Consider the following 14327-nt stretch of genomic DNA (forward strand, 5'->3'; position numbering starts at 1 on the left):
TTCATTATTTGATATGCATAAAACCATATTTTTGTTTTGCCCATAAAATAAACATATTTGTAAGTCCCAATTTACTTGTCTCCCATAGAGTTAAATAAGACAAAAAGTCGGCTTTTAAAGAGGGGAAATTCAGCACCCCAAAAGGGGGAATTCTGGATTGTGACAAATTTAGAGAAAATAAAATAATTTTTAAATGTTTTTTTTTCACGTTTCAGGATTTCTTTTAGATGAGAATTTATAAACATGTTTTTTTTTTTTTGTTTTTTAAATATTCGGATTATTAGTCTCACCTTGAATATCATTCTCACAACGTCCAGCCGATGTAATCTCTGACCTTCTTTAGGTGCATGTTATTGAACACAGAAATCTACATGGAATCCTGGCAAAACGAATAATGGTATTAAGTCTGATCATTTCTAAATGACACTCTTTTGGGGTTGAAAGTTCAATTCCCAGTACATGTTATACACTAAATAAGAATAAAATAAATTAAGACTTATACTCGATTATAGCAAATGGAATAAAAAATAATCTACTCCTGTGGGTTGAATAAAGGATTTAGTTCAGAATTTTGTATAAATTCCCGAGTTCAATAAGAAACACCTGAAGAAAGTCAGAAGTTACATTGACCAAATCATTACATCCAAAATTTATAATAGTTCGAATAATCCAAAAAAATATGTTATTTTTATTCAAGACCATGCCTCTCACTAAAGATTACAAGTGTTAATGATGGAAAAATTATATAAATCAACAATTCCTTTCTTTGCTATGAATTAACAAAAATGTTCTAATAAAATATTTTCTCTAAAAATTGGCATCATTAAAAAAGAAGTTTAATCGAATTACTTTTTATTTGTATGTTATTCAATATGAAGTCACCAACAATTGATTGTAAACAAGTTAAATGACAAATTCTTTAGAAGGATTTTGATTTTTCAAAATTTTTTAGAAAAATGTTTCAGGTGGTAAGAAATTAATGAAGTATTTTGAAATGTTTGAGATAAGAACTGATAATGTGTATTATTTAGATTATTTGAACTATTATTTTAAAATTACATGTTATTTTCACAACGTTTCGGTCGTAATTTCTAATCATCTTCTGGTGCATCGTGTTGAATGCAGGAATCTTTCCGTCGAATTAGAGTAAAAAAAGAAAACAATTATAAATGAAAACTTTTACTCGGTCATGGCTGACAGAACGAGAGCAAGTTGGGTTTAATGGGTTTAATAAAGCGTTCTGTTCAATAATTCCGTATAGATTCCCTAGTTATACAGAAAGATTTTGAGTTCATCAAAATTCATTTGAAGAAAATCTGAGGTGACATTGATCCAAACATTGCAAGAATAACATCGAAGATGAGAATAGTAGTCGAAACAATTCAAATAATACAAAGATGATAAAGAAAAACAATATTGAAAGTAAATATTGTAAACCAAGTCATATCACATATCACATGTTGAATATGTCTTCAATTACACTGGTATTTATGATACACATTTATATTGACACAAGATGAGTCTACAGCGATTTTATCCTTTTTACATCAGGAAAAGGTGATACTTTCTATGAGATTACTCTTCACCTCTTTCTCTCTTTCTCAACTGTACCCCCTCTCTCCTAAATCTTCTTCTGAACTCTCACCAATTTTACTTCATCAAAAAAAAAAAAAAAAAAAAAAAAATCACTTCACTCTTCCTTTTCCTTGCATTTATATCCTCTTTTCTACTTCCCATAATCCACCACTTTTCTAAACCACTTCCACCTATCTTAACAGATTAATTGATAAAAATACAAGCTCTCATATCGTTGGTAATGTGTTATAATTTCTTCAGACATGTTTTTTGTTAGTGGTTTTTATTTTTAACCGTTTGACCGGTATGCACGCGGCCAATGAAAAATCTCCATTTCGATTCACTTTTTATATCACGACAGGAGCAGGAGGAGGAGGAGTAGGAGGAGGAGATTCTCGTTTTTTTTTTTTTTTTTTCATGAATTCTGAACCATTACTCCTATTTTCTTATTTACCGTCATAAAAGAAAAAGAAAAAGTCATGTCACAGTAAAATTCATTTTATTTCATAGGTTTTCTGTCTGACGTAAACTAAGTTAAATTACAAAAACAAAAAGACTAAAAAAAAAAAAAATGATTTAAATGATTTTCACATTACCGGATGTGAAGCGAACATTTTTCACTTAATATAAATAAATGAATTCATGGAAAGGCATATTTTGAGAGCAAATGGCTGACACAAATAAATTAATTGAAATCTAAAAAAGAAATACATTTTTTATGCTAAAGAGAATTGCATTTCTGTCATAAAGAAAATATTAAAGATTTCCTCTGACACATTTTTGTTGATTAAAAGAGATTAGAGAGAGTCGGTATTGATCTCTTGAATCTCATTTAATTTTTTTTTTTCTGAATGAAATTCCCTGTACACACTTCAGCTATTAGAATCAGGTGCCTACACGTTCTATTTTTAGAATGAACTACTTAGCAAAACCGGTTCTATTTTATTTAAAGATTTTTTTTTATCAAAAATAATTTTCTATTTTATCTCTTTTATTACACGTTGTGATTGCTGTAAAGTAATTTTGAATGCGTGTTTCAATCACAAGAAATATTGGCTAGAAAATCCATTTCATTACACTGGCCTGAGCTTTAAAAGCTTTTCTTAACGGTCAAGTTTTTTTTCTAACTGATTGTTATAAAGATCTACCCTATTGTGCCATTACATGAACCCTTTCTCGACATGACGAATAGTGATAATGGTAGTAACAGACCAAGCCTGAATAATAATTTTAATTTTTTTTTTTTTTTGGACTCTTGAAATCTAGATTTGTATTATGATCAGTCAAAAAGTAGGGGTAATCCTAATAAATTATTTGCGGACATGTGATTGTTCAAGCAAAAATCACAGATTTCATTTATTTATTTTAATATGGGGCGACCACTTATCAAGGCTAAGACTCACTCAAGAATAATGAGACAGAAGAAAGCATATCATATTTTACTTTGGAGTCAAGCATTCATGAACAGTTTCTTTTGTATGTTGTACTCTTCTCTGTATCTTTTCCATGTTTCATTCACCTACAAATAGATCAGAATATAGGAATTTCTGGTATGCACTTTCAAACACTTCATCTGATTAGGTAAGATGAGCACAATTTTTTGGCACAAAATCAAGTTTATGTTAAATCATGAAAACAGCACAGATCTGTGTTTTCAGTCAATATTTTTTTGTATGCTCATCCTTATATTATACATACGAAAGTTATATATCTTTATATTTTTGTATGTACCGGATTCACCTCTAAACTAATTAACCAATCATTATGAAGGAATAAAAAGAGAGTGGAATCTTTTTGTGAAAAAGCAGATGCCTCCGCTTTTTGTGAAATTTTAACATAGATATTAGACATCACTTAATAAATATTCCTCAAATTTCATTGGAGTATTTATCTACTTTAGTAGAAAAGTCGTAAAGTAAAATTGCGTGGATGGTTAACTAAATGGGTGAATCAGATGAAAGCCATCTGGACGTCACATCTTCTTACCAAGATGAAATGACTTCGTTGAAGTAATTATTTCATCAGTTCTCATATATGGAAGTAGCAATTAAATTTTTACCAAAAGATTGTAGAAGAAAATTGATGGTGTGTACACCAGAATGTTGAGAGCTGCTCTTAACATCAACTGAATGCAGCATACCCATGAGAGAGTAACTCCATGGACACTTTCTCCGAATTTCAGCCTTGATCAAAGAGGGAAGAACCAGATTTGCTGGTCTCTACTATAGGGCGAAAGATGAAATCTTCAGCGATTTTCTTTTGTGAAGACTAAAGCAGAAAGACCAACAAGCAACTATCAAAGGACTTATATGAAGACTTATCTTGTATGATGGAGGATAGAGTGAGATGGTTTGAGAGAGTCAGGAAGATCCATGACAATACAACAATTAGATGACAATGGCAATGATAATGATGATGGAGTATTTTGAAGAGTTTTTGTAGGGCATAATATAGGTACGACCAGCCATTTGAAAATTTAAATATTTCAAATTTCCAAAGAATTGAATTCATACTCATTAGAAAAGAATTTAGCAATAAACTTCAATTTCATCTTAAGAACCAAAATAAAACATAAACTTTAGACATTTTCAAGACAAAACAATGTAATACATATTGGTCATAACTGAAATAAAGATTCTGGACATTTACTAGAATTATATATTGATTTTGAAAGTCATACGGGAACATAAAAGTAGTGAAAACTGTTCTGTTCAGAGAATTAAATATACCCTTTCTAAGATTGATATCTACTCTCTCTCTCTCTCTCTCTCTCTCTCTCTCTCTCTCTCTATATATATATATATATATATATATATATATATATATATATATATATATATATATATATATATATAAAAGTGAACGTGTGTGTGGGTGTGTCTGTGTACATTTCCCTACGCAATAACTCTCTCAATATTTAGTCTACAGATTCGAAATTTGATATACAGATTAGTGAGATTTGGGAAAATCGATGTGATCGGTTTTTGGCCAGAGATTTTGCGATTAAGGGGGTCAAAGTTCAACGATTTGACCTTTGAGAACTCTACCAAACTCCTCCGACAGTTTTGGGTTTATGCACTTGAAATTTTAGATATAGGTTCTTGGACATGGATCTAACTTAATAACTTAATTTGAGCCCAAAACAATAAATTTTAAGGGGTCATAATAGGGGTCAAAGTTAAAAAAAATTTACCTCTGCGGTCTCTACTAAATTACTCAGACAATTTCTGGTCTAAATATTTGAAATTTTACATAAAGGGTATTCAGAGATAGGGCAAGCTTTTTCATCAGTTTGGGTCAAAAATTTTTAGTTACCAATATATAAATGTATGTATGCATGTATGTCTATTTGCTTGTCTGCCTTAAACTTTTAATAGAGGCGATGGATTTTACCAAGATCAGTATCGTTTTAAAGTTCAACCTTTCATACGACAAATATCGAAAAATTGGCTAAAAACATTATCTTCCCCTTCAACTAGACACTTTTCTACAGGGGAAGGGGTCACTTTTTTCGCCGATATTTTTTAAAGTTATCCTCTCCTTTAGATTGTCTAGCCGTAATTTAAAAAAATGTCGCTTCCGGTTTGGCGGTGGTTGAACAGCATAAACGTTAGGTTTTACCCGGTTCTTTTCCTCCTTTGCGGTACGGGTTCGAGCCTGCCTTCCTACTACCACTTTTTTTTTCTCAACATACACATCCAAACACCCGGGCAACACCGGGCTGAAATTCTAGTATATATATATATATATATATATATATATATATATATATATATATATATATATATATACCATACTTTAGGGTAATTGCGCCAACTAAAAAAAAGTGCTCTTTATATGCATGGTTGCCAAAATAGCCCTTAGCTAGTTGGTGCAATTACCCCGGACTTTGCACAATTACCCCAAAGTACGATACATATATATATATATATATATATTATGTAAATATTGTTTCTTACGACCATCTTGTTTCTAGATCTACCTGATCGCTACATATTCTCTTCATTTTTCTGCATTTCATAAACTCTTTCTACTAACTTTTATGCATATATGATTAGTTTCATATTGTACAGTTTAAATTTATGCTAGAATCAGCAAAATAGCTTCGATATAACAATTACAATCTTTCTTCTGTCATCTAAATAAAAGAACGCATTCTTTGAAACTCTGAAGATTAAAGAATTCTTAATGTTATTTTCTAAGTTCCTTATCAAATGATAAATTCTGGTACATTATAACTGACAGTCTTTAACGTTGTTCTGTATATATATATATATATATATATATATATATATATATATATATATATATATATATATATATATATAACTGAGAAATTCATTTGGAGTTCTGATGACGGCATGGAAATGTCGAAACGTTGATTGATCTGCGTAGACTCCTTACAATGTTTATATAGATTTATTTCTTTATAAGCTCTATGCACTTATTGAGCACTTTTAAATAAATATTAGTTTTAGTCTCTGTTAATAATATACTTGATTTGATATAGAAATAAAATACTTATGATTAGTTTCAGTTTCAAGGCAATGTATTTATTAAATTATAGTTTACTATGTTAAAATATATATTTATATAGATATTTTATTATTAAAAATAACATTATTTTATAAAAAAATGGTAGAAACCAGAAGCTATTTAAATAATTAATATTCTTTACGTAGATAAATAATATTAATTATTAATTATCAATATACTCAAGATGTAGATAGACTTAATTAATTCTTAATATACTGAATATGTGTTTCGAAATGATGTCACTTTTTGTCAAGGCTTATCAAATTAGCAACATCCTGTTGATGCACCTCTTAATTTATAACCTGTGCAGGTATTGATCCGTATCATATGTGTTATAATCCAGCTATATTAAAGTAACATTTAATGTTATACAAATAAAATTAAGTTGACAGTTATTTTTTATGAATATATACAAACACACGCACATACACACTCAGCAGTTGGACTGTGAATGTAGAAATATATAATAATATACTTTTGTGATGAATGTAATATACTGCGAATCACAGCTGACCCCCCCCCCCAAAAAAAACGTCATGTCACTGAAGAGCATTAATATGGTAAAACCACTGTCTGTGGATGACATATATATATATATATATATATATATATATATATATATATATATATATATATATATATATGGATACGGTCTTTGCTAATCGAGCCAGAGATGTCTCGTGTTGCCGAGTTCGAATCGTTTGACTGGTGTTAATTGTGACACCCTGCACTGAAGATTCACAAAAGGATGAAACACTAGTGTCTGTAGGTATTTAATTATTATAAATAATTATATATATATATATATATATATATATATATATATATATATACACATCTCGATCCTGGCTTGAGGTAGTTGCCTGTCTAGCCGCACTGATGAGCTGTGAAACAGCGAAACAATACTGTATGTGGATAACTATCTTGGGTTGAGCATATCGGAAAGTGATATACAAATTGCCATTAGCATATTAAGCGACGCTCTTTGTGTAAACAAATCGAGCGGAGGCATTTGGACGATGTCAAAACATTGTTAATTCATTACCCACGCAGCATCAGCCGTATAGCGTAATGGTGAGAAACCTTGACTGTCATTTGGGCGGTCGGGTTTCGATCCTGGCTTGATGCAGTTGCCTGTCTAGCCGCACTGATGAGCTGTTAAACAGCGAAACAGTACTGTATGTAGATGACTATATATACATATACTAGCAGGGAGACCCGATGTTGCTCGGGATTGAATGGTGATCTACGTTTCACACTCCCATATTTTTATTGTCATCAAAATCGGTGAAATCGCCTATTTTTCAATCAAATCGATTCATTACCTGCTCTAGTTGGGGATACATCAAGGTACACCAGGAGGAAACTTCACATGCCTCCTCGCAGTGACTTAATCCACAATACATTTAAACACATTCCACTATAGTAAACCTATTGTTGATTGTATAAAATTATTTTTTGTATATAATGGTTTGAATTAAAGTGAAAAATGTAAAAGTCAATATCATGCTTCAATTGCGCTCCAAACAGAAACATTCATTTCGAACGAGCCCCTGTCATATCACAGAACCTACCGTTGATTTTATATGTTGAGCTTTTCGACTTTTGTGGTAATAAAATTTCTCAAATTTACTTGTGATGTTAGACTGCATAAGATGTTAACTTCGGTCAAAATCGCCTGTTCCGTCTTTCATTGGGTTATCAATACTTATCGATTATCAATACTTATCGAAGGCATTCTGATACAAAACCTATCTAGGAACACTGCCAGGTACATAAAGTATCTACGTTTCATAAATTTAATAAAAATTGGCTGAGCCGTTTTTGAGTCCATAGGGAATGAACGCATTCAGACACACACACGCACACAAAGTTCCTTTTATATAATAGTATATATATATTTGCAAAAATCAAGGCAACAAAATATAAAATAAGAACATACTATGGTGTGTTACCTTGCTTCATAACCATTTGGACAATTTTAAACATATTATTTATAATACATAAATACATATAAAGTGTTGGGAGGATTAATCAGTCTCGGAATGAGGAAAATTGTGGCTATTTTCAAATGCCCAAAACGATTTTTTTTCATTTTCTTGTTTTTCTTTTTCTTTTAAACTTAATTTTTCATTGCTTGTGCATGATAAAATAATAAATATTTGTTGATTTTCAACTACAAATAAAATTAAAATCTATTCATATGTGTGTGTGTGTGTGTGTGTGTAATTTATAAATATATATATATATATATATATATATATATGTATATATATATATATGCATAGATCATCGTATAACGATTAGATCACTGTGTGACTGACGTAAATGAACATTTAAAATTAAGATGGTTAAATTCAACGTTATTTCACGCGGTTAATGGTAGCCAAATGGATTAGGTCTTTGCTAATTGAGCCAGAGATGTCTCGTGTTGCGGGGTTCAAATCGTTCGACTGGTATTAATCGTGACACCCTGCACTGAAGATTCCCAAAAGGATGAAACACTAGTGTCTGTAGGTATTTAATTATTATAGTAAAAAATAATTATATATATATATATATATATATATATATATATATATATACGTACTTTTAATATATTTTATCACTATTTTTGTTTGAGTTTTGATCACTATTTTATTTATACAGAGAACTAATATAAAATATTTACATAGTAGATTAACCTATTATTATATAAAACTTAAAATATTTGGCCACCCATAATAAATTTTAATAATATTTTAAAATTAAATTTTATTTTTAATTCAAACCAAGTTCTTATCAACAAATTTAACCAAGATTATCTTTTATGAAATTTAGCATGAAACATTAAAATACATATTGCAAATGTTGCCATAGAGACAGACTGTAGACTGTTGAAAAAGCCTCACGCCTTTCCCTTCTCATGTCTGGGTTTTACTTAGCTGATTCGTTACTTCCAAATACATAAAACACATGGACATTCTAACATAATTTAAGTAACGAAAGTCTAGTCGCTTTATTTTGAGAAAAGGTTTCCAAAACTTTTTCGTTCTTCCGTTCTTCTTTTCACTTTCTATTTTTTTTTTCCTGTTGTTTTTATAAGTTTCCATTTCCTTGAATGAGATCAGAGGTCTCTTGTCGCCTGACAATGTCTTTTAAAACTGTAACAGTAAATTTATTGTAGCGACTTATGGTAATTTTGTTTACCTAAACTGAAGAATATATATATATATATATATATATATATATATATATATATATATATATATATATATATATATATATATATATATATATAAAGTCCTCGCGTAAAAGAGCAGGACACAAAATGTTTTAAATAATAATAATAATAGAATAACAATAACAAAGACTTTCGCTGGCGAGGACTACTATTGACCGTAACCAGTTATACATTCCTTTTGAAATTTTCATCTCTATTTTTCTCGTTATTTACTGAATATTTGTTAATGAAACCTATATGAAATATGTTCCTTATTAAATTTTAAAGATTTCTATTCTGAAAGAAGTTTAAAAAAATTAAATCTAAAAAAGTTATTTTAAAGTTTTTGTTAAAAAATTCTGATATTTTCATTATTCAGAGCTGTAATAATACAAAGAGGGGGTTGCAAAAATGAGTTGTGGTGTGAGGAGAAATACAAACTGAAACAGAGAGAAAGAGAGTTTTAAAATATAATCTTAAAAAGATAAGGTACAAGTTAGAAAAGCATTTCATCCAAGGCATAAAAATTGTTAAACAAAATGTTTTTACTATAGGCTTTAAAAATAAAGGTACAAGATTCAATTTGAAATTTATTTATCTTCAAAGTGCATTTTTATAAATTTTATAAAGTAAGATATAAAAATTTAATTTAAATTGAATCAAAAAATTACCTTGGATTTATTTTATGTAATGTACATTTTGTTGCAATTTAAAAACATTATCTTTCATCTAGTAATTAATGATATAGATATGAAATTTTCAATGATTTTTTTTTAAAGTGCAACAGAAGTTACATTACATAAAATAAATCCAAGGTAATTTTTTGATTCAATTTAAATTAAATTTCTATACCTTACTTTATAAAAGTTATAAAAGTGCACTTTGAAGATAAATAAATTTCAAATTGAATCTTGTACCTTTATTTTTAAAGCCTATAGTAAAAACATTTTGTTTAACAATTTTCATGCCTTGGATGAAATGCTTTTCTAACTTGTATATATATATAATACAATTAGATTATCAAAGAGTATATCTTTCACAAAACAAAACTTATCAAGATATAAAAAGCTCAACACTGTTAAGAGAAGCAATTAAATGTATTAAATAAAAGATGAGGAATAAAAGTTATATATAACTTTATTATATCATCAGAACAATAAGGAAAAGGGAGAGAAAAAGAAGAAAAGAAAACCTCTTTAGGACATGGCATTTAGAAGCTAAATGCTTTTCATCAGAAGAGAAGGGCTAGAATTATACAAAATGTAAATATAGATAAAAACTGGTTTAATAGCATTTAGATTGGGAATGAGAGTGAAGGAATAATGTATTTAGATATATTATCATCAGAACAATAAGGAAAACTAAAAGAAATAAACAAGTATAAGAAGTCACTAGCTTCGAAATGCCATGGACTAAGGATATTTCTTTTTCTTAAAAAATTCATACGGTAGATCCTTCTTAGATAAGAAGACCATCCAGGGTGTCCTTAATGGACATACATCCAAACAGCATGATATAAATACGGGAGTGCCTTAGGAGTCGATCCTTGGAGCACTAATGTTTCTGATATTCATAAAAGACCTCCCTGATAACTTTATGTCCGAGATGGGTATATTTGCTAATGATACAACACTCTAACAGGTATGCAGAGGAAAAACGGATGTACACATATCTTAGACAATGACAGAATCCTTAGAAAACGAACTTCAGACCATAGTGGAATAGGGTTGTAAATGGATGGTAACATAGCTATTAAGATGAAGTTGCTTTCTTTTAATAATTACCAGAAACCTTCCCAACCACTAATAGCCATGACTAATAACACCCTACCCGAGAGTTCTTCCTTCAATCTCCTCGGCTTAACATTCACATGAAATATGAACTGTAACAAATACATTGAGGGCATTGCAAATGCTGTTACAAAGAAGGTGGGTTCCCTCTATCATGCTAGAAGATTACTCACGCCTGAGAATATCCTGTACCTCCACAAAGCCAGCATTCACCCATGCATGGAGTATTATTGTCACATCTGGGCTGGTGCACCTACCACTACTCTCTCCCTTTTGGACAAGGTCTAAAGAAGAGTATCCAATCTTATAGGTCCTGAACTGTCAACTAAGCTTCAACCCCTATCCCATCGTAGCAGTGTTGCATGGAGTATTGTTGCCACATCTGGGCTGGTGCATCTACCACTAGCATGTCCATCTTGGATAGGGTCCAAAATAGAGTTTTCAATCGAATATATCCCACTTTGTCAATGAAGCTCCAACCTTCGCCCCATCGCTGCTATGTTGCATCTCTGCACCTTTTTTTACAAATATTTTAATGGAATGTGCTCTGATGAATTCGCTGCACTTGTGCTCTCTCGATGTATATATCTCTGACAAACCGCTTAGCAATAAAATCTCACCTCTTTACTGCCACTTCCCTAAATGCCAGAAAGCTTTCTACTCTAATAGTTTCTTCCCTTGATCAGCTAGATTTTGGAATTTCCTTTCTGATACTTGCTTCCCTGACTGTACTGATATGCAGAAGTTTAAATGTAATGTAAACCAACATCTTGCTCATCTTCCCTAGGCATGGTCCCAGTGGCGATATGCTTTGTTAAGGGTGAACGTTAGTAAAAAAGCATAAGTATACCTAATGTAAATAATTATTTATTCATCGGAAAAAATTGAAATAAGAAAAAAACGTAAATTAAAACAATGAATTAAAAGTGAGTTTTGTACTAGATTACCCGTGATCCGTTGGGTCAGTATGTTATATTAGCTATGGAATTAATGTATGAACGTGACACTTGTGATGTAAAGAAGATAGTTTTTTGTGACATAACAGAAACATTTCTATGAAAATATATTAAAATGAAAAATGAATATAGATAGATTCCTATGAGTCGTTCTGTTTATAATTGTTTATTTTAAAAAAAAAAAAAAAACTTACAGCCATTGAATTATAAGTGGTTTGCCATACTTATAGGTAAATGTGCATTGAACAGATACCATAATACTTGAAATTAAATTCAAATTTTGATATATCTTTTAATTTAAACACGAAAAAAAAAAACAATTGGGACGCTGAAAACGTACACAGTAAAACAATACATTTTATTGTCGCGTTGATTATTTATTTGTAATGCAAATTAAAAAAAAACATATTTTCAGGGTTATTTATTTGTGTTGGTAGTGTAGAAGAAAATGTATGAATGTTTTTAAGAAAGGTCTATTAAAAATAGAAAATAAATTAAAAAAAGAGGAAGGCGGTGTGGTAAATCGCCATTGTAAAATGCTCTTATAGTTATCAAGGGGTTAAAGTAGATTTATTTGTAAGAAAATTGCGGGGAAATAGCTTAAACGTAATACGGAAATGGACGATATAAAGAAAAAAGCAGAAAGTATTAATAATTGTTTATTTGTATAATTTAAACCCGAAAAAAAACATTGGGACGCTGAAAACGTACGCAGTAAAACAATACGTTTTATTGTCGCGTTGATTATTTAGTATAATATATATTGTATATATGAAATAGGTCGATGATTATACATATTATTTGTAATCACGTTTTGCGTTTGCTTCCTATATCTTGAAGTTTTTTATTCAATAAATTTAAGATATTCGCTTTTCTAAGAACGGCCATTTGTTCAAACGAAACCGGTCCAGCGATTTGTGTGTATTTGTTCACGCTGTTATGGGTTTATGTTTATGTATGCATGCGCAACTGGAAGTCGTAAACCAGATGTTGGGTTACGACACGCGTTACCAGGTCATTTGAGTTATATATATATATATAATGGTTGGAATAAAAGAAAACAAGTATTGGGCATCTAGGAGAATTTATAATAAGCAGTCCAACTAGGTGTAAAATGATGTTCCGTCCTTTGCTGTTGAACACTATGTAACTAAGCTTACTGTATACGTCCTGCTGGTTCAACATCGTATAGAGTTTAAATTGTATTCATTCTCGTGTTAATTGATGGTGATTTGGAGATTGAAGAACAGACTTCAAAATCAAAGATAACTTTGCAACTGAGTTCAAATCTTTCGGCTTGCAGTAATTAGCATCACCTGCACTGAAGATTGCATAAGCTTGAAATGCTGGTGTCTGTGGTAATGATAATAAATATTTATATAAAAATACTTGAAAATGATCTTTTATTGAAGAATATTTTTTTTGCTATTTGATAGTTCTGAAATAAAACCTCTATGATTATTAACACTGTTATCCTCATCATTGTTATGTTTTTGGTGTTGAGTTCTTAACTTCTAGAGCTTACCGACTATGGCAAAAGTCATCTGGAAAATGTTGGAAGAATACAACGGTCGAAACGTATATTCCAACCACAATGAGTACAACAATCTAAATAATGTAAATATAATCTATATATATATCTATATATATATATATATATATATATATATATATATATATATATATATATATATATATATATATTTAATATTGATGAAGATGTTACTGCGCATCCGTCAAACTTTTATTCGTTTGAAAATTGCTATGATTTTAAAGTTAAAAATTGGTATTAGTTATAATTTAATTTATTAAGTAAATGTTAAAATATTGAATTCGAACAGTTTTCTGATTTATGTAGATTAAATTTTTTTTTAATGGACACATTAATGGACACAGTGTATAAAAGTATAGTTTCCCAGTCGAAAATTCTGTTGCTTTATTGTGTGAGTTTCTTCATCATCGGCTGAAATGTATTGATTTTGTTTAGCAGTTTCCTCTCTCTTAGTTTCAATGGTGTGCAAATGTATATGCAGATGTGTGTGAGCGTGTGCGTGTGTGCACGTGCTTTTCTCAGTGCATGAACATGCGGACGCGTGAAAGTGTATGACTATGCTTTTATACATGAATACATGAGCAATGTATACATGTACGTATGTATATATATGTGTGTGTGCGTGTATGTGTATAGCTTTGTTACTTGGAAATTGAAGAACCCACAGTAGGTGTTTGGGCCAGAACTAGTGGAAATAGTTAATGTAGGGGTGGCTT

The 14327-nt window shown here is 30.2% G+C and overlaps 1 protein-coding gene across 1 annotated transcript in view; it reads left to right on the forward strand.

Moving 5' to 3' along the window:
- The window catches only part of LOC145296251 (H(+)/Cl(-) exchange transporter 7-like), a 594517-nt gene that overhangs the window by 249000 nt on the left and 331190 nt on the right, over positions 1 to 14327 (forward strand). The window lies entirely within an intron of this gene.

Source organism: Euprymna scolopes, chromosome 1 (genome assembly GCF_053919585.1).
Source record: "Euprymna scolopes isolate OS-2025 chromosome 1, ASM5391958v1, whole genome shotgun sequence".
Taxonomy (NCBI): domain Eukaryota; kingdom Metazoa; phylum Mollusca; class Cephalopoda; order Sepiida; family Sepiolidae; genus Euprymna; species Euprymna scolopes.